The following is a 26,407-nucleotide window of genomic DNA, read 5'->3' on the forward strand; positions in this document are numbered from 1 at the left end:
GACCAGATTCAAGGGAAAAAAATGGCTTGAGCCTCACAGTCATCCATGCCCTGGGCCTCCTTGCTTCTATTCCTGAACCAGTTACTTCTTCTGTCTGACTTGACTGGGATGGGAAGCCATTGTTCTATGTATCTACCAGTAGTTCTCTCCACTTACCAGCTCTGCAAGTTGGTGTGTAAATGGGCACACAGCACACATTTGCTCTCTGACTAAAGTGTTGAGCCTTCCTCTGCTGGTGTGCGTTGCGAGAGCCAGCTGTTTGGCAATCCCTCTAGCTCATCCACCCAATGGGAGTTCACCTAGAGAGTAACTCAGCACAGTATCAGGCGTGAGTGAGCAAGAGTTAGTGCAGACTGGAGGGTCACACATCCTTGGTTGCAATCCCAGTTCCTTCGTTTGCTAGCTAGCTATGAGACCTTGAGCAAAGGACTTAGTATCTCAAAGTTTCAGCTCCTACACATGTTCCATAGGGGATGATAAGAACACTGACCACTTGTTATTGTGAGAGTTGAATGAGATAAGCTACATGGAACAGCACACATGGGGCTGATGCACAGTAGATACACAGTAAACAGAAGCACTTTTTATCATTGTTATTGTTGTTCTTCATGGAATTCTCTTAGGAGCCAAGAGTGTTGATTCGATAGTGATAAAAATCCCCACATGTTTGTCTAGCCGCCTGTCAGGTGATGGTTGGTAGCCAGCCAAAAGTGGTCCATTTGGTCACAGTCTTCTGGAAGTATTCAGCATTCCAACTACGCTTCCTAGCTCCTAAATTTTCTCAAGCCTTCTTTTCACTGCCGAGGGATCCTGACTTGAAAGTAGGAAGAAACCAAGCAAGAATTTAGTTGAGCATGCACTGTAAAGATGGTCCATTTAGTTGGCAGAGTGAGAGTCTTGGAAAGGGTGTTTGAAAGACTAGCTTGTAACTTCTGATGCCAACCCAGAGGCATGAGGCAATATTTTTTCTTTTCTCCTGGAAGGCCCACAGCCTCCTTCTAGGGCAATCTCTTGGGTTTCATTGAATTGGCTGTTACATTTGGAAACCAACTTGTGCATCTGAGCGTTTGGGGAAAAGCTATTGACTAACCCTTGCTCTCTTTCAGCCTGCCTCCCTTTTTCCAATATTTAGGAGTCTTAGCCAAAACAAAGAGCCCATTGTGTCCCTGGTACAAGCACCAGAACTAAATTAAACATTCATTGAGTCTTAATTAATTGTATTAAGGTTAGGCAATTCCCACTGCTTGGAAAAAAACCCAAATACTTAATTTACTCGCGATGTGGTGTGTGTCCCCTAGCATTGAACTAAACCACCACGAAACAATCACTCACTTAACAGAAACTGGGGCCTCGGCCCAGGAACTAATTAGCCCCTCTTTCTCTATATATAGCTATCTTCACCACCAGGACCATCTGGAAGTTGTTACCTTCCAAATTCTTTCCATCTATTTTTTTTTTTTTTTCAAACCGATCATTACTGCCATGATTCTTTCTTTCTTTCTTTCTTTCTTATTCTTATGTTACGTGACTTGCCACTCTTAGATTCGCTGGTCTTATCTAGATCACAGCCCAACTGCCCTGGGTATTTACTGTCTGTTTAATTTTCAAGTGGCACACCTATTTTTATGTACTTTTCCCAGTGGCAGAAGAAAAAAAAATCTTTGTGTAAAACCCAGAGGTGGAAGCAGGAGTGGTTGCCAAGGGGTTTGGGCCTACCCGAGTTGACTGTGTGCCCACCAGGAGGCCCCTGAACTCTGTGGAGCCCCCACAGTAGTATCTTTAATGGTCAGAGACACATGGAAAGCTCTTGGAAGACCTTGGTTTCTTGCCCAACTCATTGAGCAAAAAGCACCAATGTAATCTACCCCTTCTTTGGGGAAAACTCACCCACATCAGGGTCTACTGTGCTTTGAGAGTCAGTATGGAAGTATAGAAACTGCCTTAGCTGACAAGATGCTTTAGGAGAGTAGCCTCAAATATTTCATGAACAGTTAATTAGTCTAGAGCCCTCTCTCTGACTCTCAGGAGCACCTCTGGCCTCGCCGCTGTGTGCCTCTCCCACGTCCCTCTCACCAGCATGCCCTGGCTAACCGTGGTCCTAGAGCCCAGTTTTCCTTCTGCCTTCCAACATGCCAAGCTTATTTCCACATCAGGACCTCCGAACCTATTGGCTCCTGTGTCTGAAACCCATTCCCCTCCATCTTTGCGAGACTAACTCCTTCTCATCACACAGGTCAGCTTAGCTGTTACAGCTGGAAGTGGCCCTCCCTGGCCACAGCATCGGAATTCCCTTCTTGCCCTCCAGGCCCTCCTTATCACCTTCTCCTGTTTTGTGCTCTTCGGATTTTTTTTTTTTTTTTTTTTTTTTTTTGGCATTTTAGAGTAAGACCTAAAAGTCATAAAAAACAAGGAATATTATAAGAAACCTTGAATAACTCTAGTAAAATCACCAGAAAAACTCAAAATCATAGACTAACTTTACCTGAAGCACTCTCCAATTCACCGTAAGTCTCAATGTTTCAGGTTCATTCCCTCTATTTCTGGCATTTTAGAGCCCCTTTGGGGTAAACCTCTCCCCTTCCCCGGCCCCACACAGCAAAGTAGCAGCAGCCTAGCCTTCCAGAGGTCATCACTCACTCAGTGGCTTCTGATCATCTCTGGGAGACGCGGCCTCCCCATCACCCCACCGCCCTGGCATCCCTTCTGATATCGAGCTTCACGATATATATGGCATGTTGGCTCAAAGTGCAGCAAGGCCTAGGGGAATAGAAGTGTAAAGAATTCTTGTTTTATGGAGGCTGGTTCTCATCTTCAAGCCTGGAGACTAACTCTCTCCAGGCAAAAGGAGTCCCTTTTGTCTCCTTTGTCCCTTTACAGTAGTTCATCTGCTTCTTGTTCCTGCTGCTTCCATCCCTACTTCATAGTCCCAAATGGCAGAAATCCCTGGAAACTTAGCTCCTAGTTCTCAACTCCATTTATCTTAAAAATTCTCCATATAAAAAAGGCCCATGGGTCCAGATTTCAGTAAGGCTAACAGGACCCTCTCTACAGAGTATCATGTGTCAGAGCTGTTAAGTCCCAAGGAGGAATCCAGTTACGGGGGGGTTCAAATCCACAACCTGCTCTTCAAGCATTTTGATTTTCCTTTGAGTGTCACATTGGATTCAACTAATTCATTTTTTCAGAGGAGAGAAAATATTCTTAACAGCCAGGTTTCTGGCTTGGCTTTCATCTGGGAGACCTTCAGCTTTTCATGTTCTCTCTTCAATCACCTTTTCGCGGACCTTTCCTACTAAGCCTCTGGGACTTGAATCCAAAGAGGAAGGAATTCAGGCCTCAGTAGAACTCCGCACAGGTCTGTTTCTTGGCTATGACAAGTCTTCATAAAAACAGAGTAAAAAAAAAAAAGAAAAGAAAAAAGGAGTAATCATAAAGAGGTAAAAAGGAAGGAAATTTTTTAAAAAGTCAAAGGCATAAGTAAATAAAATAGAAAACAATAATAACAAGAAATGATTCACAAAAATAAAATTTGAATCTTTGACTTTTGTATGTATATATTGTTCAATATGGTAATCACTAGCCACATGTGACTATTTAAATTTAAATTAATTAAAATTAAATAAAATTTTAAATTCACTTCCTCAGTCACACTAGTCATATTTCAAGGGCTCAGTAACCACACGGATCTAGTGGCTAGTGCTACAGTATTGGGTAGTGCAGGTCTTTCCATATTGTATAAAACACATAAAGGAAGATTTCCATTGTGGCAGAAAGTTCAGTTAGACATTAGTCCAGGGTAAATAAGAAAGAAAAAGTAGAGAAGATACTTCCTCCATTAGGAAGAAATAGGGGGACATAACAACAGATAGTGTAGGGACTTTTTTTATTTTATTATTATAAAAGGTGTTATGAATAGCTTAGTGCCAATGTATTTTAAAAACCAGGTACAATAAGAAATTTCCTGAAAAAAAATAAACATTTCCAAAACTGACTCCAAATAAAAAAGAAGCAAGCCTGAATATATCAGTAACCATTGAAGGAATTAAATCTGTAGCTAAAATATGACCCCACCTCCTTCCTCCTCACCAAATCAAGATAATTTTACAGTCAAGTTCTACTGAAACTCCAAGGAACAGCTAATCTTTTGAATTAAAAGTGGCAGTGGCCAGAAAGTTCTGGATTGAGGATGTTGGTCCTTCCTCTGTCCCTTCCTTGATCTGTGGCTCAAGGCAATACATTTTCCTTGTTGGTGTCCCTACCCTGAGGCAGTTAAACTAAGAGGTTTCCAAGGGCCTAGCTAGGCAACTCCATGGTCCCATGAGCCCACACTCTAAATCACCTGTCCTCCCACTAATCTTGTCTACACATTTACAGCTTGCAAGTATTAAAGTGACAATATCAGATCACCTCTATGACCAGTCTGATTTGCTATGCTAATGATGATTGTTAAATAGATCCAGAGGAAAGGGAAATTGCTAGAGAAACAGTTGACTCAACAGTGTTATGGAGCTGAAACCAAATTATGATTTGTTCCTATCTCATTCAGGGATGATTTCTCCACTGAAAAGAATCTACTCATAGCCCTAAATGATAACACTGTCCAGTGAGGGTAAAAGTTGTGTGCTTCATATGCATTAGTCTATTTGACATGTGTGATGTTCTGCAAAGTAAGTAGATACTGGTTTCCTTTTAAGGGCTAGGAACGGCGACTCAGGGCTATTGTTACTTGCCCTAGATCCCATGGTCCTCAGGTGTTGAACACAACTGCAGGTCCCAGAGACTATACACACTACTCTGATGCCCAGATAACAAGTTACATGTGCTTGTGGGGCTGCTCTGGTAGCTAAAAGTATTTCTCTTTGGGTTTTCTGTCTTTGGCCAGCAGGAGCAATTCTTCTGTACCATGTGTCTGGTTGCGGTCACTTTCCCAATGCCACCTTATCCAAAAGACCTTGAGAAGCCATTTATTTCCTTCTGTAATCAAAGCAATCACTGGCTTGGGCTGTATTCAGTAAGGAAGCCTGCTGGGTAATAGAAGCTCATTTGTGTCATAATATGAGTTAGTTGCATGTGTAAAAGATGGAAGAAAGATAATTTCATAGTCTAGGAGGGTGTGTGGATTGGAGGGTCCATTCCTCAGCGAATATGCTTTAGCAGACTTAGGGAAGTTACTCCATCATTTCTCTCCTGCTGATTTCTTAAAGGGTGTAAAGTCCTTACTGTGGTGACCACCAGAGCTGTCCATCAGCACTGGTCAGCAGCAGGTCATTTCGCCTGATCCCCTTTGATTTTGTAGCTTTTCTCAAAACTTTGCAGGCAAATTCCTCACAGCCCAACAAGGAAGCAAAGCCTTGAGCGCTCCGGGCCATCAAGGACAGTTCTGCAAGGGTCAAAAAGGCATGCTGATGAAGAATTTCCTTGTGTTACGCACTTCCTTAGCTCTTCATTCCAGACTTATTAGGTCAAGCACATCTTACCTCTGCAATTTGCATTGTGCAAGATGGACTTTGGAAAAGTTAGGTGGATGAGGAACATTTCTTGGGAACTAAAACAAAAGTACATTCAGTTTAAATTCTTGGGAACACACCTACCTGAGATAATAGGGCACTTCTTTAAAAGTTTCTGAACCCACCACAAGCCTCCTGTAGAAACACAGACATGCCTTTCAGTCCCCTTGAGTTATCACAGGGGCTTAAAGGAATAATGTGCCTGGATTTAGCTTTGCTTTAAGTCTTTGTGCTGCTGACAGGGCTTAAAATGGGCAGGTAATCACTGGTACAATGTGTCATCTTTTTTTCCTCCCTCTTCTTATGAAATAAAGTGCAAAATACTTACCTTTTTTTTTTTTAATCTTAAGCTATTTCTTCTAAATGAAGCAAAGTTATCACTATTTTCCTTTGGTCTGATATTTTTTTTTTTAATATTTTTATTTATTTATTTGAGAGAGAGAAAAGGTCTGATATTTTTGGCAAGACTTGGTTTCCATGGTGAGATGGAAATGAGTTAGGTACATAATAAAGGGGATACAATACAGGAGTCAGGAGTCTCCATTCATACTGACACCTCTATTTGTCTCTGAAGTGGTAAAGGCTAATGTTAAATGTTAATGAGGTCTCCTGAAGAGTGAACCAGACAGTGGCCAGGCCTGTGTCTTCTTCAGTGGCTTAGGGACCAGATGTAGAACCTCTGTTTTCTTGTCTCTCATTTTTAATTCCTTCTTTATCACACCAACACCAAATAAATGGTTACCTTTTTTTTTTTTTTTTAACCACTTTGGAACGAGCCAGGTGTCATGCTAAGTTGGCCTTAGCTTTTCATCCATATGAAGTAAGCATTTTTGCTTCCATTTTGCAAGAGAGGAAACTGAACTTACAAAGAATCAGTGCCCTGGGCTCAGGGGCCGCTGATTGGCAGAGCAGGGCCTCAAACCCATCCTACAGGACTCTGCATCCAGTGCATTTAGACCTCATGTTCAGATGTCTAGTCACTGACCATAGGGCTTCTCTCATCCTCCACTTCCTTCTGTCCTCTCAGCATTCTGGTGTGGGCCATAGGACCTCACCCCTCCAGTGGCCTCTTGGTGGCCTCCCTGACTCAGAACTTTCCCGGCCCATCCAACCTGAGTGCCTCAGCCACGTTCACCTTCCTGAAATACTTTCTCTGTGTCCCTCCCAGGATGACAGATTGCCAGTTCCTCTTGTTTCCAACCACATTAAGTTCAACTACCTCTACCCAGTCCTCATATTCCTCCCAAATGGGTCCCCTGGGAAGTTTTATGAATTTTCCACCACTCCCAGATAATAGAGATATTTTTTCCTCTTCTAAAAATATATAGCATTCATTTTTCTTTCCATGTCTTCTTGAGTATTGTTAGCCATTGTCTGAAATGCCTTCTTTTCTGTCTAAAGCCTGCTTATTGGATTCAGCCTAGATATAATCCTTTAAGCCTCCTAAAAAATTTTGAGGAAAATGTCATTATCTCTCTTTTTCCTAACCTCCTGGGGCTCTTAGAGTGTCCTCTCTCAGTTTTCCCCAGGATTCCCTTTTTTGGATCACTATCCTTTCCCCTCTGGCCATCTTGTCTCCAGCTAGACTACAAGTTCCTTATGACAAAGCAGTGGTCTTTATTTCTGTTGTTCTTTCTGTGCTTAACAGAGGACTAGAAAATAAGAATTGTAGTTAACATTTATTGAGCACTTAACATGCACCAGGCACTGTTTACGTATATTAATTCTTACGATCTTCACAATAATCCTCTGAGGTAAAGTAGTAGCTCCATTTTCAGATGAAGAAGTTGAGGGACTGAGAGATTAAATGACTTGCCCAGATGGTGAAACCATAAAGCAAACCAGACAGAGAAGCCAGGGCCTCCACGCTGCACTGTGCCCCTTATGCTGTCTGACAGGTCAAATACATATAAATACATATCCGGGCATAGAGAACAAATGAGGGAGTGTGTACTTTTTATCTGGGATTTTATGCAGCTGATGAAGCTCATGGTTCCCAGACTCCCTCTAGAGTTGGGTTCTCAGGCCCTCCCCTCCCCTGTCACCCAGCAGCTGGAGATTATGTGTTCAATCGGAATATTCTGTTTTAGAAAAGTATTCCGAGTTTATCAGCACTGTCCAATCCCACTTGGAGCCAAGCTGACCTTTGCGTGGCGGATGTAACTCAAGCCCTCCCTCCCCTTCTCCAGTAATAAGAGCCTCTTCTATTTGGTATTAGATGCTTTAATCCTTTTGGGGACAAGGTAGAATATAAACAAACAAACAGAAAATATTTTAACTTTTTAACAGAGGCAAAAAGTTCCATAAGACTCTTGAAAATGAAGTACAGTTTGGTTTTGAGAAATTTGTGACTGCCTGGGTCAAGGCTTTCATTTCTGACCCTGGATCTCTGTAGTACATTTAAGCAGCTAATTTGGGGAAATTGCTGGTAGCTTGCATTTTCCCATACAACAAACCTGTAAATGCTGTTGCTGTAGCATATTTTCCACGTTAGTGCTCTCCTTTTGCCTAGTAGATGTTGTGCTTTGGGGGATTATTATTTATTTATTTATTTATTTATTTATTTATTTATTTATTTATGGTTTTTGGTTTTGGTGAGTTTTTTTGGTCAAATCCAACCAAATTATCATCATCAGAAATGCAAGAAAAAAATATATTAATAAAAGACCTTTAAATTCTAAGATCCAGGGTATGTCACTGTGCACCTCAAAATCACACTGCATACTGAGGTAACACTTCCTGAACCACGTTTCTGAATCATCCTCAGGGCAGTACCTTGTAGGGACTCAGCACTTAGTGTATGTTTACCAGGTAGAATTTTGGCTGTTTTCCCTGGCTTCTACAAACAGAAGTTGGCGTGGTAATCAAAAGCAAAGTCTTCTCCACCAAGGGAGGTGTGACTAGAGTTTCAAAGAATTAACTTTGTCAAGTTAGACTGGGGGATTTTACAATGGCAGCTGTTGATGCTGATGGAGAAAATAAATTTGGGTAAGAAGAAGACATGGTTCTTACTCAACTATGTCTAGCTAGTTTGGGGGAAAGGGCACCATTATACCAGGTCTCCTTGGAATAAGAGAGGTGATCGCTATGTAACGTGAATACAAACCCCACTGGGGCTTGTCCTGGTTTTGCTTCCTAGTCTCAGCTCTCACCACTGCCTGTCGGGCATGCGATGCTCTGGAACACCAACCTGCTTGGCATTCTCACACATCCTATGCCCTCCTCGAATCCATGTCTTGGCTTTTGCACTCCCTGCTGGCAAGGCTCTTCCTTCTCCCCCAGTTGGTCTAGCTATCTGCCTGCATTTTCTAAGCCTCAGGCAAGGAATTTTTTTTCCCAAGGAGCCTTCTCTGACTATCTCCCTCCCCTCCAAAAGTGGAAATGGCACTTCTCGGTGCTTCCAGAATTTGCTGTGCATTGACCTGTTAACAGTTTGTATTCTAATTAGTAACGTGCCTGTGTCTCCAGGCAGCCTGGGAGTCTCTCGATCTCTGCATCACCTAGCACAGTGCCTGAAATATAGTGGGTGCCCAGGGGCCTTGCTGAAAGAAGAAACAGCAAGGGGAAGATGGTGGTAGATGAATGATACTCCACAAGGGAAAAGGAGAAGCTGAAACCTATCTACACGAAATCCCCAAATATGTTCCATTCTTCCTTTGTTGTCACCCTATTCTGCCTTTTATGAGGGAGCAGTTGGCCCTATGTGAAAAGTAAAACCCAGGAGTCTTCAGGGACATTTTTTGCATGTAGAAAAGTCTGGCATTTCCCAGCTGGGGGTTTGGCCAGCCCACCACTTGGGAGTTTTATCATAGAGTGTCTCAGGAGGTGTTATCTCCCCTCTTGGGTCTTTGGGGGAGAAAAGGTGATCAAAGAAACCAACTGTGGGGGATGTTTTAGAGTCAGAGAGTGATTTTTATGGATAAACAAGGGGTCTGAGCTTCCAGGAACAGAGTGGCAATGGGTATGATCACAGTATGGGGAAAATTCTTCAAGAGTCTCCTGAACATTTTCACATGCAGCCATCTTTCATATCCTTAGGAGATAAAATCACCCTAAGGGTCATAAACCACTGTCGGGGTATTGGACAAGCCCCATAGGTAGTTGTTCTGAGCCAGTAAAAGCATCTTAATTGACCTAAATGACAACAGTTATGTTATAAATATCTAGAATTTATGACCTGAGAAGGCATAATCACATCTTCCATCAGTTAAGTTTGCATAGGAGAAGCTTGGGGATTTAAGATAGGGCTGCAAGTTGGGGGAAATCTGATTAGCCTTAACTTTATGACAAACACAGAGCTAAGTGAATCGGAGGGCTTTCAAGTTCCTGATCCCTGGGAGTTAAAGGCAGTGGTGTTTCAGAATCGGTAAAAGCCACCCCGTCCCCTCTGTGCAGCTGTCATTTTATTGGCCTTGTAAAGTCTCGCGTTCACCGTGACAAATCCAAGACCATATACCTGCGAAGAAGAGATGTTTTAGATAATGGGGTGTGCAGGAAGCAGACGGTGGGGTTAGAGGGTGTAAGCTGAAGGCTGGTTGGTGTATGTGTTTATGCTGAGCCCTCTTTGGAATGTGCAGTGTCATTGTGAAAAGCAAGTAAATGCTGTACCAAAGAGCACACCAGGATCTGATGAGATGCCTCAGCCGCTACGGCATGTGAGTAGGTGAAATTTAAGGAAGAATTTTAAAATGAATTTATGCATCTAGAAGCTCCACCTGTCTTTCAAGTTAGTTGAAAATTAAACTTGGGTTTTTAAAATGTAATGTATTTCCTGAAGTTTTTGATGAAGAGAAGCTATTGATATCAAGCAGTACTATTACATCTGAAGTAAAATTCAGAACAAAACCAACCCACAAGAGGATGTGTGTTTTTAAAAAGACACATTAGAGAGATAAATTTGATATCATTGATCAACCAGGTGATTGCCCTGGACTCAGTGATCAGTGGAGTGGAGTCATCTTTGAGGTAAAAGGCAAACAGCCAACTTAATCCCAATTTGCAGAGCTTCAAAGGTGAACAGTCATTTTCCAGGGCAATGAAGAGCTCAAGTTATCTATTTAATGCCAAAGTCTGTGAAGTCAGTGAAAATTCTTTAATGAATTTGAGAACGATCCTTCAAAGAAGCCTCCAATTGAAACCCATTGGGAGGCCAGTTGTCTTTGAACTCTAGAGATGAAGTTTATCCTAGATTAACCTGATCTTTCGGTTTCCTCTGTTTACTAGGGACAGAGTTCTGAATTTTGAGAGTAGCATTACAGTGCTTTGGCAGACATGCCTATCACGGATGTAGTATAGCACGGAGGAACTCTTTTTGCTTCCCATAGCTTCATCCATTAGTAAGGACATGTCCCAACCAAAGGGTCCAGTTTGCACGTGAAATTCTTGCATGTGTCCATGTTCTGTTTCTGAGGGTCAAATGGGCCCTGAGACATGCACTCAATTCGTTACTTCTCAGGAGGTATGAAACAAAACTTCAATTTTAGTTTTATTTTTATCATACTTTCCACTGTACTTCTGTACCTTTAAACCTCGCATCTTCCAAATCCAAAATTCCATGCCTTACAATGTGGAAGAAATAGGAAATCTGGAACTGATTATGAAATTATGAAGGAGGGGAGATGCAGAAATGTATGAGGATAAGTGTACAAACGCATAAGCTCCGATATACACAAAGCCTGGTGTGAAGGACACATCATTTTGGGTTTGAACCCCTGCTTTTACATTTCAGCATAATGCAATCTAGCATTTGCTTTGTGTAGTGCTTGGGGAGCTTTTGGTGTTAACAGAATTCTTTTCTAAAGAAATTCCTTTGGATTCCTTCAGAATTTGTCCAGTTTCCAGGTTCCAATAGGAAAAACATGGATGAGATTTTAATAGAAAAATAGTGCTTCAGATTTTTCATTTGGCAAGCACCCTACTCTAGAGCTGCTCTTGTTTTATTGAGTGGAACAGGTCAGCTTAATAGAGGAGCTCTGTGTTTGTACCCTGAGGACACAGGCATGGGCCCCCTGGGAAACAGGCCCTCTGGGGTTTTGAGCCCACTTGTGGTTTGCCATTCACTCTCATCTCATTGGAGAACACACTTGAACAACAATTATATGTGCTGATAAATCAAGACCAAATCCTTTAATGTTCTTTACTCATGTCTCCTTGAGAAAGGAAGGCTGGATCTTTCCATAAGTTATTTCGGATGTGATTGTCTTCCTATTGATCAGGTGGTGGTGGTGGTGGGATATTTTATCATGTAGCTTTAGTACTTTAAAACTGATTTTAAAGGCAATGCAATTTTATTATTAAAGATTTCAAATAATTCGGAAGTCTTTGCAAAAGAATTCCGTCATCCAGAAATACTAGCATTTTGGTGAGTTATGTGCCTTCCCAGTCTTTTTTTCTATATCTAGCCTCTTTAAAAAACCATGTAATACATGTTTTTTATAACCTGCTATTTGAACTTAAGTGTTGGACACATTTCCACATTAATAGATTACACCTACAGCATCATTTTCATAGCTTCAGAGTGTAGAATTTTGCATTATTTAACCAGTCCTTAATAATGAACACTTAGTTCTTTTTAAATGTTTCCTATTAGAATGCCATAGCTCCTTCGGCTTCATCTTTATGCACTTATCTAATAATTTCTTTAGAAAAGATTCCTAAAAGGGAAGTTGCACATCTACATTGATATATACTGTGAAGTGGCCTCCTAGAGAGTCTATGTCCATTCACCCTACTTTTATTTTTTTTAAAGATTTTAAGTAATGTCTCCACCCAATGTGGGGCTCAAACTCACAACCCCAAGATCAAGAGTCACCCGCTCCACCAACTGAGCCAGCCAGGCGCCCCTCACCGTACTTTTATGTCTTGAATGGCACCACCTGGCTGTAGTACACCTCCAGTCTTTTGGTTTTGTTTTACTTTGCTTTTCCAGTTTAACTCTAATTGGTACTGAGTTCTCAGAATTTTTCTTCTGGGTGATAGGGTGCAAACCCAGCAAAACAGCTAAAATGCTAAACTTGAAAGTCAGTGCAAGGAGGGAGAGATGAAGAATGTGCTTGTGGAAGTGACCAGAATGACGCTCATCTGGCTTTTCCCCTGTGGGACGGTCCTTTAACTTGAATGTACGAAGTTTCTGAGAGAGTTGCCTTTCCCAGTTTCCTTGTGAGGTCAGTTTTCTTTGTTGTAGGTGAAGATTTGTAGGCCTCGGTCAATAAAAGGGAAGTGGCCGGTGCAAGAAATGAGCAAGTGGTCCCACTTTCCTTGCTCCAGATCTTACAAACACATAAAACAAAATTCAGTTAACCGGTTGATTTTTGCTGGCATACGTTTTGAATCTGGAGCTTCTTGGCCATTGAGAGGTCTGAGGTTCGGGGCCCTTTTATCCTTTTATTGGTGAATTCACTGAAGTGTAGGCAGACAGAAAATGTTCAAGTGGCAGGCAGATAAACTTGTTAAATCCCTGGGAGTCTTTCCTTCCTTGCTCTGGGAGTTTATCATCCTGGCGGAGTTAAAAGGCAATTAGACCTGCAAGTCTTTGCCGGCTTGTTTATTGGCGTTTTACACATGGGTGTTGAAGAGACAGGGTCGTATTAAACATTCCGATCCTGCTGGCCGGAGGGGAATGAGACCTCGACCCAACTAAGTCTCCTTGAGAGAGAGACTTGCCAAAAAGCTGGAGGAAAATCGTTTAAATATAGTACCTGTGCCCCACGATGTTCATTGTTGGTGGAAAATTGCAGTGGCCAAGCTCCATGCTGTGTTACATTTCCTGGGAAATGGTTTTATGGAAGGGCGTTTGATGAAAAAGTTCATTCCTTTTGTAATTGTTAGCTGCCCCCGCGGTGTTAGTTAAGGTAGAAGCACACTAGAAATGCTTCTTGCCCCAAATCTCTAGGGCAAGCCCGTTCATGACAAGGGAAGGCTACTGGTTTGAAATTGGATGAGGGACAGATTTCCACTAAGCCTCCTGGTCCTTCTGGTTTTCTGCATCTCCCCGGGCAGGCTGGTCCTGGGTGAAATCTTGGAGAAGCCAGGTCTCAGGCTTCTGCAACAACTTCTCCCTCTTCTCACACCCCTCCCCTCCATCTGCCCCGAGCCTTGCAGGCAGAACTCTTTCACACTCATGTGCTAGTGAAGTAATATGGCCCCCATCCCTGCTCCCCAGGAAATTTGTATTTTTTTCAGAGTCAGCTTGGGCACTCATCTCAATGGAAGTGATGAGAATTTGCAGGGCTGACCATACCGAGGTGGTTAAAAACACAGGCTCAGGAGTCAGGCACCGCTGGGACAAACTTAGGGCTCTGTGACTAACCTTGTGGCTGGAATCCCCTCTGAGCTCAGTTTTGTTTTGTTTTGTTTTAAATCTGTAAATTAGGGACAAAGATAGTCCCTACCATGCTAATTTGTTGAGAGAGTAAATGAAATAATTCGTGGAGAGTGCTTAGCATAGTACCTGTCGCTAAGAGCACAATAAATGGCAACTGTTATGATTATTATTAAAATATGCTTCATTCATCTAAGACATATAATATGTGTAATACGTACAGATATGTATATACATACATGCACACACACACTTATTGGCAGTTACTTCTTGACCAAACCTGTAATACCTTAGTTTGTGTTATTTTACCAATCTAGGGTGCTCCTGAAATACAAAAACCTATGTGGAGATAATGAGAAAATCCTCGCTTCTGTCCAGAATACCTGGAATGTTTGAGGACTTTGCCTTCCCACAACTGACTATTGTGCTCAGCAGGCCAGGGAACTCCTTTCCTAAGTGGCTACTGCTTATCCAAATCTTTGTTTCTTACGACTCAGGCACCCTGCCTTCATTTTCTCAACTAAAGAAAACACAATAGATGACTGCAGCTTTTATTCCCAATCTGACCTTCCGTGTTCTGAAACTAATTTGCCCTAGTGTCTTGCCAGCATCTGTGCAAGGACTTCCTCTAGCCGAGTAATGTGGTTCTGATTAAGGACATCCTATAAGACCCAGGAGGATCGCCTGGGAAGGAAACCGGACTGAGACTCGAGTGAATTTCCATCCTCCAGTCAGCTACGTGATATTGAAGACCAGAAGGTGTATGGAGTTTATCGTTAGGAAGACTAGGAAAGAGAATTAAAGCAAATGGCTGACAAATTGGCTGTCTTTTATGCAAAGTTGACGAGCCAGTCGGGCTCTTACCCGAAAGAAAGAGGATATGCAGAGCCCTCAGGCAGCAAGCTTTTTGAAGTCTCTGCTTTCATGCCACCACTTTTAACAAGGCCTCTGCTGAATGGCCTCCTCATCAAGATGTGAAAACTTAATTCTTACGTAAAATATCTTAGTTTCAACAACTATGATCATTCATTCCTCTCCTTAGTGCGTGCGATGCTGGGGTGGGATGCCTGTGTTATGTACAAACACGGTATGTTTTTTTCTCCCTCCACTCTTATGAATTGGGTCATAAAGGCTGAACCTTGCCTTATTCCATGCTGCGGGCCCTTTCCCTGGAGCCCATTAGGCACCAGCTCACCCCTGCGGTAGCCAGGAGGCGACTTGGTGGACCCCTGGAGCCCTGGGAGCTCTGCAGCCGCAGGATGAGGGATGGCACTGGCGTGCGGTGGGCACTGCAGTTTGGAGAGCTTGGAGTTTCTTTACCAAATATCTGAGAATCTACTAATAGTTGTAACTCTAATATGATTTTCTTGTTAATCTCTGTCAAACCATGAAATCTGATATGCTAGCCATGACTAAGCCGTGAAATTTGTCAACTTTGTCTGTGATTTACACAAGCTCTGTTTAAAAAAGAAAAGTCTTAACACAAAGTGTGGAACATTACTTCCCAGCATGCTGCTAGTATCTTATGACAACAAATAAGAGCAGAGGGTACACATTTCTTGTGCTGTTTCAGGGACCAAGAATGTATAAGATAAAACGCAAAAACTAAATAATGTATTTTCCTTTGAGATGATAAGTACGCACATGGTAGATCTGCTTAGTAGATGTCAGTAAGTATGAAATAAACATTCAAAACGGTTTTATGGTTCATATCAGTGGGCATGATAATAAGCTTCCTTAAAGTGGTAGATTGTGTGTGAGAGAAAATAAATGAGTAAAGTCTGTATTTTTTTTTAAGTCATAGGTTATATAATTAATCTTTTAACATAGTAAAGTGGCCACGCGTGTAGGCGTTGAGACTTGAAATCTCTTTTTGTTGTTGGCTAGCTGGGTGAATTGTGTAAGACACCTAACTTTTTTCCCCTCAGTTTTCTCTTTTGAAAAATGGGGGTGATAATATTTTGTAGGTGCTCTAAGGCACAAAAAAGATACTGTCTCTAAACCACACATGTCCTTTATCCATTTGAGCTCCAATTATAGTTAGTGACATTATGTAATGATAGATTGTGGCTATCTTTGTTACCCAAAGAAAAATTAATTCAATTAAGTTCATGTAATTGGGAAAAAGATAATTTCTTTTATTTTACCAAAGGAAATCTGGGCAATTTCTGAGTTTTCCATGTGAAGGAAGGGAGAGAAGCACAAAGGAGGAGAGACATGTTGCAGAACTGAGGCTGGATGTCTTTCTCTCCTAAACCTGCCAACTGCCTTTTTCCCTTGGACTCAAAGAAAAAGAATTCCCAATCTTCTTAACTGTCTCCTGACCTCTACTCTGTAGGTTCTAGAATCAGATATCAGATGACTTGGAACCTTGATAATTTTGATGACCATATAGTCCAGTGGCTTTTCTTGTTTGTTTGGTTTGGGTTTTGTTTTTGTTTTTCTGAGAGAAAAAGAGAGCATGCACATGCAGCAGGGTTGGGACAGAGGGAGAGGGAGGTAGAGAATCTCAAGCAGACTCCACACTCAACGCAGAGCCTGGCATGGGGCTTGATCGCATGACTGCGAGATCATGACCTAGCCAAAACCAAGAGTTAGACGCTTAACCAACTGAGCCCCTGGGCGCCCCTATAGTCCAGTGGTTTTAAAACATTTTTTAAATACCAAAATCTTGTGCAGTGCTCTAGGATCTAAGAGTGCCCTTCTCAGATACCTGTCAGTTTGATCTGTGGGACATAACATGAAAACAGGCCAGTCTGTCCATTTTACTGACAATGAACCTCGAGTTGATGGAGTTCAGGGAGTTGCTACAATTCTCGCCACTGATGTCTGAGAGCAGCCTGGCTATGTCCTCTTGCCCTAACCAGTTCATTTATCATCACCCCAACTTCTTCCCTTCCTATACAAGTGGGAGGAAAAGAAAAGCAAGGCATAACAAACACTTCAGGATGGCTTTAGTCAACTTGCCCATGCCATTCTGGCATTCTTGTGCCCTTGAAAGGTCCACGAGCATTGTCAGAGAATCTGTGAACCCACTCTGTCCGCCCCTTCCGATTGCAAAACGGTGTGAATGTGGATACATGCATGTTTCTATGGAGAAGGCCGTAACTTCTACCAGATTCTCTCAAAGGGGTTTGTGAGCCTCAAAAGGATTAAGAATGATTTCCTTATCATCTGTGCCCCTAACAGGCACATTTCTGATTGTGAGTTGCAAGATTAACAATTACATTCACTTTCTTAAGCTTTCTTGGCAAATGTAGCATATAAACCATATAGATGCTTGAGGTTCCAGGCTTGCTTGTGAAACAGCAGTTGGGGCCTGAATTCGTTAGCGTGTTTCTGTAGCCTTAGTTTTCAGCCTGGATTCTAACTGAGGCTCAAAGTTAATAAAATAATGCATCTTTATTTACAATGCTCTAGAAAAGTACATTTATTTCTAGGTATGAACAATGATTCACTTGCTTATTTCTGCTTTGATCCTGGATTAGGGTTGTCAGGTTTCACAAGTAGAAATACAGCATACCTAGTTATATTTGAATTTCAGAGAAACAACAACTTATGCTTTAGAAGAACTCCTGAGAAAGGAGAAAAATGGATCAGCTCTGCAGATAAGCAAAGAGCCTTCTTTCAACTCCAGAACTTTTGTTGCAGAAATTAAAGGAAATCCACTATAAACAAGCGCAGGATCTCTCTGCAGTGATGGAAATGTTCTAAAACTGGTTTGTGGTGATGGTTGCCCAACTCAACACATTTAAGCAAAATCGTTGAACTTGACACTGAAAATGGATGAACTTGATAGTATGTCAATTACACCTCAGAAAACTGTTTAAAAAAAAATAATAGAGGGCTTTATAACAATTGTTGTTTAACTTTTCATCCTGAGTTTCAAACTAGTATAAGAATATGATAAAAACCATAAATCTACTCCTCCGAATAAAGCATGAAAGCACCTCGATCAAATTTTGTATAAAATTTCTAGATCTACTGAGGCTCAATTCCTATCTTAACCTGGATGCTGCACACTGTTAAGATCCTTTTCTTGACCTTTGGAGTAAGGTTCTTCCCTTGCTAAAACAAGTACTTGCTGCTCTTGGAAGTCTTGTTCAGTCATTGACTATGAAGGTGACCTGTTGTGACCTGCTTCATACTTCATGCTGAGAAGGACATGGGGAAGGCAGAACTTGTCTTAGAGTGTATGTAGAGCCTTGGTTTTCATTTTTTTAGGAAACAGGGCACATGCCTGCTCAAGCGTACCTATGTTTTCACCTTGACTAAAAGTCTTTGGTACAAACAAAATGCTCACATGCCAGTGTGTAAACTCAGTCAGGAAGCACTTCCATCAAGACACACAAGACTCATCCTTTGGTTTTAATGCCAGCTAGAATTGCAAGTGGGCTACTCTTCTCCTTTATCTCTGTTGACATACTCAGGTATTCTGAGAAACACAGGTAGGCCGAGATGAATGATTTCAGTAGAGAGGGGCTGGGGTGGGGATACTTATCCACATGAAGAGTGTGCCCTGAGAAATTCACTCTTTATGTATCAAGAGTTGAGGACTAGCTCCTGAAGATTTAATTACTAAATTCTATAGAGGATAGTTCTTTATATAGCTCATAAGAGTCCCTGTGGACTTCTGCTAGAACCTCCAAACAAGTCCTTCTATTTTTTCTATTATTGTTTATTCTACCTCTTTATCAAAACAAAAAACAATAAGCCTAAAGGCACAAGGGGAGGAGGGCCAAGGCCCCTGAGGACTCCTTTATTCTTGTTCTTTCTCCATTTGAGACATGGTAACACCCTAGCCATCAGATTTCTTTCTTTCTTTTTTTTTTTTTTTTTTAAGATTTTATTTATTTATTTGACAGAGAGAGACACAGCGAGAGAGGGAACACAAGCAGGGGGAGTCGAGGGAGGGGGGAGAAGCAGGCTTCCCGCCAAGCAGGGAGCCCGATGTAGGGCTCGATCCCAGGACCCTGGGATCATGACCTGAGCTGAAGGCAGACGCTTAACCATCTGAGCCACCCAGGCGCCCCTAGCCATCAGATTTCACTGGTTGCAGGAGAGAAGTGGAGGGCAATTGGAGAATGAGGGGCCAGAAGAGTGGGACAGCTGGAGCATGGTGAGAGCTGGAGGGGGAGCCTGCCTGGGAACTGAGGAAGCAGAGGTGTCCCAGATCTCATACTCTGAACTCCTCTGATACACTTCTCCATCCCCCAAGGCATTAGAACTTCCAGTGAGAGAAATTGCTAGAATCCAAATATTTTCCCCAACAAAGCCCCATCAAAGGCCAGTCATCACACATAAACCAACCTGATTCTGTAACAGAAGTCAGTACTTTAAGGTTCACAGAAGTCTGTGCCTCAAAGCAAAACCTCATTGGAACCCTACTACCATGGAGTCGGGCTGTCCTCCACTAGCTGCCTGTATGAAGATACAACCAGTTAGCTCAGTGAGAGGACAAATTCAAAGCCCTTCTTCAAGGCTTAACAGTGCATATGCTAATTAAATAACTTTTATCTAACCTTTTCATTCCAAATCAATCCTGAAGGAAGGACCTCTGCCAGTCCATTCTTAGTTACTGCTGGCATTTCAAAGAAAGCCAATGAATGCCTTTCCTTTAAAAAATATTCTATGAATCCATCAATTTTTCTTATTTTAAATGTCTTTGCCCACTTTTGTCCAAAGAAGTAAGGCTTTACCATTTGGGGCTTTTTCTCTGCAGAGTGAGTTTTAGGCCTTTGTTGGGGGATCATTTCTGTTTGAGCCCAGCCTCTTCCACCTTTTTAGCTGAGCCTGAATCCAGGAAACCCAGCAACAATCTTCAGATTTCATTTTTTTTTTTTTTTTTCCTGTGGGAATGAGAAGCCAGATACCTACTTTGGAACTCATCCTATAGATGCCTATTCTTCATTTCTAATTTTCTCCCCCACATCCTTTTCCTCTTTCTGGTCTTTAGGTAATATAATTTCTATTTGATACAGTCTTCCCTACCTTGGTCCGTAATGGGTCAGTGAGTCTCCTGTGGCTTCATGGCCCTGATAGCAAGGGGGTACTGCTATCTTTGGTCTTTTTGTTTAGTCAGCTCTCCTCAGCCGATATTTTACAGGCTCTTAGAAAGTTCGAGGAGTGCATGGTTCCCTCATTCCTCACACTTTAAGTAGAAGACATCATGATACTACAAGGAATTATATTTTCAAAGATGCTGTGAGGAAAATCCAATAAATACCTCAAATGTTCTATGAATGCAGTGGTTCTCAGATGGAGGTAATCTTGGCCCAGACCCCTAGGTGTTTGACAATGTCAAGAGACATTTCTGGTTGTCCCAATTTGGGGAGAGAGGTGCTGCTAGCATCTAGTAGCATCTAGCGGGTACAGGCGAGAGGACTCTGCTGCATATCCTATAATGCATAAAGCAGTCCCAACGACAAAGGATGATCTGTCCCCAAATTTCAATGATACGAAAGTAGAAAATCCTGCATTAGAGGAATTCTGGGTCTTTTTTTCTTTTTCCTCAAGGCCTGGGAAAAGAGGGGAAAAAAGGAAAGAAAAAAATGCTCCGTTTTCATGAGTGCCAGTGTCCTGAGTTCTTACATCCCACACAGATCCAGGAATTAGAGAGCACAAGGGTACCACTGAGCAGGGCAAAGTGCAAGGTCAAGGCAGGTCTTCTCAGCTCCAACAGCTGTCTCAGCTCCAAGGAGAGACAACTCAGACCAAAGCAGAGGACCAAAAAGTTACAAGGATGTTTAGTTTGTGATAAAAATCATTTTGCAGATTAAAGTGCTTCCTCCTGCCCATAAAATGGTATGTTCTTTAAATAACTCAAAAATAGGAGGCATTTAACTGTGTTGTGAGCAGGAGGCAGAACTGCTGCTCAGAGCCACGGTCAATTAATTCCATCCTTGTAATCAAGTCTACCCAAGCTGTAGGTGGTGGCGTTCTTCATATTTTCTCTAATGTGCTATTGAACTACCCCATGTTACAAATGCCACTATTCTCAGCCTGAAGGGATTCCAGGGATGTTTCCTGGACCCAGTTTCTCTCTCTGCATCTCTTGGCTCCCTTCTCCCTCACTGCTTCAGTGGTAGCTAGATGGCTGCCCCACTGCCAGACGGTACCTCCTCCCATACGCAAGCCCAGTTAGAAAGAGTGAGTCTCTCTCCCAAGATCCTTGGCAAAGCCTCGTGTGTCTCTCTGGCTTTTATTGGGTCACATGCTCATCCCTGAGCCAATGAAGTGGCTGGGGCATTCGACTGGCTGGGGCCAAGGTTCTAGCACACTCCTGAGCTAGAGCTGAGCCTGCTGTGATGCGTGTGAGCTGGAAGTGGGTAGATGTGTTGCATCAAAGGGAAATTGGGGTAAGATAATCAAAATAGGAGGGATGGATGTCAAGGAGAGTAAACACACACACACACACACACACACACAGACACACACTACTTGCTACGAAGAGGCTTTGGATTCTGGGGTGGAAGCCTCAGGTCCTTGCCCTGCCCATGCCCTTTGTCATGAGTTAGCTGTATCACTTGAGATAATTCCATCACTCTCCCTGCCTCCTTTATCTCATCCACAGCATGGAAGTAACAATACCATTAGGGTGGTTGTGAAAAATCAACCTTGGGGTATTGGAAAGGTTGTGCAGACAAGTAGTGGTGGTGGCATTAGATTCAAATGGATTCATTTCAGCTTCTAGAGTCTAGGAGACCAGCTACAACCCACCCAGCTAGTCTATGCCAGCCTTCAGAAGCCAGTGTCTAAATTTATCCCAATCCTCATTGTTACAGGTCAGTGTGGGAAATCTTCTGAGGTCAATGATTGAGGTAATTGGCTTGCTGTGGATCTTGAAAAAGTCTCTCTGTTAAATGACATAATTGGTTTTAATTATATAATTATGGCACTTAAAGTGTGGGGGTGAAAGGTTACTATTATATTTAGAAGTGAGATCCCCAAATGAAGCAAGGGTGTTCAAGCCAGTGTTTCTTCAAATTTCTCTTTTTATTTTTTCAGAGGGAAGTCAGAGTAGGCTGGCCTTGGCCCTGGCCATTTTGGGATGATTATCTTGCAATGAGGTAGTGCTGGGGCTGCTCACAGCATCATAGGAACCTTTGTAAAGAGACGGGAAAGGGCTTCCGTAAAGACCTCATTGCGATCTGAAGTTAATGAGCAGTGGGAACTCAACTGTCAGCAATTGAATGTGATTGGGCAGGGTAATTATATGATTGCCTCTGGTGTTTGCACATGCACAGGGATATTTTTATTGGAAAAAACCTAATTGCTTACTTACTTAGTGGAGGGAAAACCTAAACAAATTTGTGTTGTCATAGATTAAAAAGACATCCTTTCTTTGTCTCTAAAATAGCTGCTTGCTCTGCTTTTTAGAAGTGACGGCTTTATTCTTTTCGTGTTCAATCAGAGATGTTGTTTGCAGGATTTGAATTATATGCTAATATGAAAATATAAAGGAAAGCTACTTTGGACTGTGCATTTTGGTAAAATGACCACGTGCTTATTGCCACGTCTTAAACCATCCCCTACAATGGTCTCTTTCATAATGCAAAGGCAGCTAGAATGCTGGGCAACACTCAAGATACTGGGGCTTTCACAGGTTTTTTTGTTTGTTTGTTTATTTTGTTTTGTTTTCCTGCATGGAGCCGCCTGGCAAGACTGGCTTCAGACGCTATCCGGTTTTCCTTAGTTGCATTAGGCAAGTGGGAGGGATCATTTCTACGGCAGCCTTTTTGACATCACAGTAGCAAGGGTAAGAGGAGCAAAGTGTTCCCTCTGAGATTTCCCAGGAACTTGGAGGAAAGGAAAGGGCAAAATGAGAGAGCCCGAGGGAAGGGAAGAAGCCTTGGGGCTCCCACTGTGGTGATGCCAGATTTCAGTCCAGCATCTTGTTTTGACCGTCCTAAGTATGGCATCTCATTTACCTGTGATGCTAGTGTGCAGAGAACGGATAGCTGCAGTTGGGTCTATTCTATAGCACTTCAACTCTGCATTATTGGTTTCTTTTTTTTTTTCTATCTTCTTATAAAAAAACTATTTTCTAGGTTCTTTCCTGACATCCCACCAGAAGAGGTCAAAACATGATTGCATTGTGGGGTTTGGGGGAGCACCTTGTGATGAGAACAGCCCCTCAGATCAGCCATGCTTTCTCATCTTAGAATCTTGCACATGTTGACACACCATAGTCTTGTCTGGCTAACTCCATGGGTCCACTAGGTTCAGTGTTAAATGTCACTTCTTCCAGGAAGCCTTCCATGACCACCCCCCACCCCAGTCTGGTTTGCCTGCCTTTGCTTTATGGTTCCTGATACCCTCTAGTTTCCTTTGTCCACTGTCCTTTAATTGCTTGTCTCATTGTCCTGAAAACCCATAAGCTCCATGAGGGCAGGGCTTGTGTTGATATTTGTCACTGCTACATCCCCAGAGCCTGGCACAGTGCTTGATGAGTGTGTTCAGAATGACTGAATGAGGAGAGGAATGGCTGCTGAGTGTCCTAGGGAACTGTGGTGTGTGATGCCTGGGCTTCCCTACCCTTGCTGTTAATACCGCTTTCTTGTTGCTTACAATTGTCATTGCCCCAGATGATCCAGCTCTGTCGGAGGCACGGAAGCACAGTCAAATCTCATGCTGTACATTGATCACCTGTCCAACCTTTGCCTAGAGTGGGAGCCCCCAGTTCCTTCAAGAGATCCAACTTTACCTGTCTGTAAAGAAGAAGAGGAGGAGGGAGACAGCGGGGAGGATCCGGTGGCAGTTTAACACCAGAGCAGGTCCAATGTTTCCTTTTACCCTTTTGGAGGTGGGTACCTGCAAACACCACAGGGAGCTGGGTTTCAACGAGAAACCTGCACAATGATCTTGGATTTGGGGGCTCACACATACTTTATTTTTTGCTAGCACGTACAGTTGCTGTTTTTGTATTGAAGTCACATCCAGACTCTTCCACGATTACCCCAGCTTAGAACAAGAATCCAGGCTCATCATCCACATGATGTAAATGCTCATACTGGCCTCATGTTGTTTGTGTCTTGCTATGTGGACAGAGAGTACGGTTCATTCATTGGTTCCTGTTTCATGACTATTTATTATTTGCTTTTCAAGGTCTGTGATTTTCAACAGCCTTTCTTGTTTTGATTCTCTGGCTTTTGATGTTTTAATCCCACCCGCCCCCCATCCTCTTAGACCATGAGATCCTGAATAACTACCAAAGAAATGAGCTGGCATTGAGACCACCCCTCAGCGTTTAAGTATAGCCTTACACAGCCCTGGGGTCTGTCTAACCAGCTTTTTCCCTAGGCAGAACCTGAACCTCTGACCTTGTAGGCCTCGGGCAAAAGGGCTTCCTACTAAGTACCTAAACCCCCTAAGTTTGGCTGCCTGTTGTTGGTTGGGCCATCATAACAATTTCTGGATGAATGGACATTTGCATGTGGAAACCCTGGCCTCACATGTGGCAGGAAAAGTAAATCCTCAGAGCCCCGGGTGCTTCTTCCATAGTGGTCTATGCACTCTCCCCTAAGTCTAAAGCATATTCTCTCTCGGTTGGTTCTGGGGCTCTATTTAGTTTTTATTCTTCAGTTACATTTCTGCTTTGGCATAATAAGCACCTCAATTAGGATCTTTGGGGTTTCCTTCAAGAAAGAGAGTTTGAACAACCTCTTCTTATAGTAGGTGTGTTCGCCAGTGTTGCGTGCTTGGGATCAGATAGGGATGGGCCATGGTGAGCTTTATGCCTGAATTCCAAGAAAAAGTTCCGTTTAATTTTCAGTTTTGGAATAGCACCAACGGATGTCTTGCCACCTAATATCCTTTCTGGATTGAGGCAGATAATTACTGCCTACACAAATAGGTCACATACTTTTATTAAAAAAAATTATTTTTTTTGAATGACATTTGATTTGTAACTAAACTTGGTGATGTGGTCTCTGAAGTGTCTCATCTAGTCTAATCACAATGATTTATGTCCTTTCAGAATACTTCTGCATGCAGGGCTTAGTTCTCTGGTTATCATTGCATAACGTGGTGAAGGGGAACAGTTTAAGAACAGAAAAAGACAAATTAGAATAAATGGTTGCCATTTTAGGTCAGACTCAAACCACTAATTGTTTCTATTGCTTTGTTTGAAAAAATATTTTCATGGCCCTTCACTGACTGATTTATTCAGCACACAGATTTAAGCACTGGCTCTCTAAGGGCCCTGCCAGGACCTGCCTTCCAGTATCTATCACCTGGGAACTTGCTAGAAATGCAGATTCTCAGGCCCCACCCAGCCCTACTGAATCAGAAGCTCTGCAGGTGGGGTCCAGCAAGCTGGGTTTGAATGCACTTCCTGGTGATTCTGCTGCACACAAAAGTTTAAGAACTTTTGGTTTAAAACTTCTGTGAGTATGTGAGGTGAGGTCATTAATAGGAGGATACCTATCGTCCTGTCAGCCAGGAGCTCGTGATCCATTTTGGGCACAACGCATAAATTCATCAGACAGTTTGGCAGAATGATCTTTATAAACTGTAAATTACATCATACACTTACTTCCTAAGTGCCTCCAGGCAGTTCCCTTTGTGCTTGAAATAAATCTAAATGCTTGGCTAAGGCCTGCAAGGCCTGGCATGCACCATCCCCAGCCTACCTGCCCAGCCTCATCCGGTGCCATTCCCTCCCTCCCCTGGTGCCCTGCCACACCACACTGGCCCTCCTTCTAATCCTCAAACACACCTGCTGAGGGTGATGTCAGCAGGAAGGTAGAGGAAGGGGAAGGAAAAGAGAAAATTGCAAAGGCTTGGTAATAGGCTTGGTCACTGAAGTTTCATATGATACAGTATTTCTAAACCAATGTCCCTCTTGGCTAATATATTAATATATTGATATTTGTATGTATCAGTGTGATAATATATTCATGTGATAATATTAGCAGCCTCATCTTATAGTGTAACCAAGTCTGAAAGGAGTTGCTGAATCATTAAGGAAACATTAAATGTAGTTTACTTTGGTCTTAGTGTTATGTATTTGGATTGATTTCTCTCTCTGAGAGTTGGCCCAGCGGGCATAGCCAACCACTGAGAACTGAAGAGACATGGCTGGAGGTTCAAGGTGCTGAGTGCGAAATCATCCGTGTGGCACCAGAACATTCTGGAGCCCATGCATGAATCTTGCTGGCTTCACTTTTAGGAAAGATGGTGACCACGTTCATTAGGTTTTGTCTTTGTAAAAAGTTATCTGCGAACGCCAGTTTTGATCTTTGGGGTAAGTAAATGTACCATGTGATTTGGGAACAAAGCAGCAGTTTGGATTTTTATTGAATGTGAAAAATAGTGCTTCTTAGGATTCTCTTTATCATGAGAAAGGGGAAAGATATATTTTATTTTATTTATTTTTTTAATATTTTATTCATTTATTTATTTGACAGAGAGAGACAGCGAGAGAGGGAACACAAGCAGGGGGAGTGGGAGATGGAGAAGCAGGCTTCCCATGGAGCAGGGAGCCCGATGCGGGGCTCGATCCCAGGACCCCGGGATCATGACCTGAGCCAAAGGCAGACGCTTAACGACTGAGCCACCCAGGTGCCCAGGGAAAGAT

General features: G+C 42.5%; 1 protein-coding gene across 14 annotated transcripts in view; it reads left to right on the top strand.

Moving 5' to 3' along the window:
* ERC2 (ELKS/RAB6-interacting/CAST family member 2) overlaps positions 1-26,407 on the top strand; it is a 984,330-nt gene that overhangs the window by 863,253 nt on the left and 94,670 nt on the right. Inside the window, exon 21 of one of the 14 annotated variants that reach the window (XR_013449531.1) lies at positions 23,415-23,632. The exons of 12 other annotated variants lie outside the window; for them this stretch is intronic. The gene's annotated coding sequence lies outside the window, so the exon portion shown is untranslated. The remainder of the gene's footprint in view (positions 1-23,414; positions 23,633-26,407) is intronic. One more of the 14 variants, XR_013449532.1, reaches the window with a different exon arrangement.

The sequence above is a fragment of the Halichoerus grypus genome, chromosome 1 (genome assembly GCF_964656455.1).
Source record: "Halichoerus grypus chromosome 1, mHalGry1.hap1.1, whole genome shotgun sequence".
Classification (NCBI taxonomy): domain Eukaryota; kingdom Metazoa; phylum Chordata; class Mammalia; order Carnivora; family Phocidae; genus Halichoerus; species Halichoerus grypus.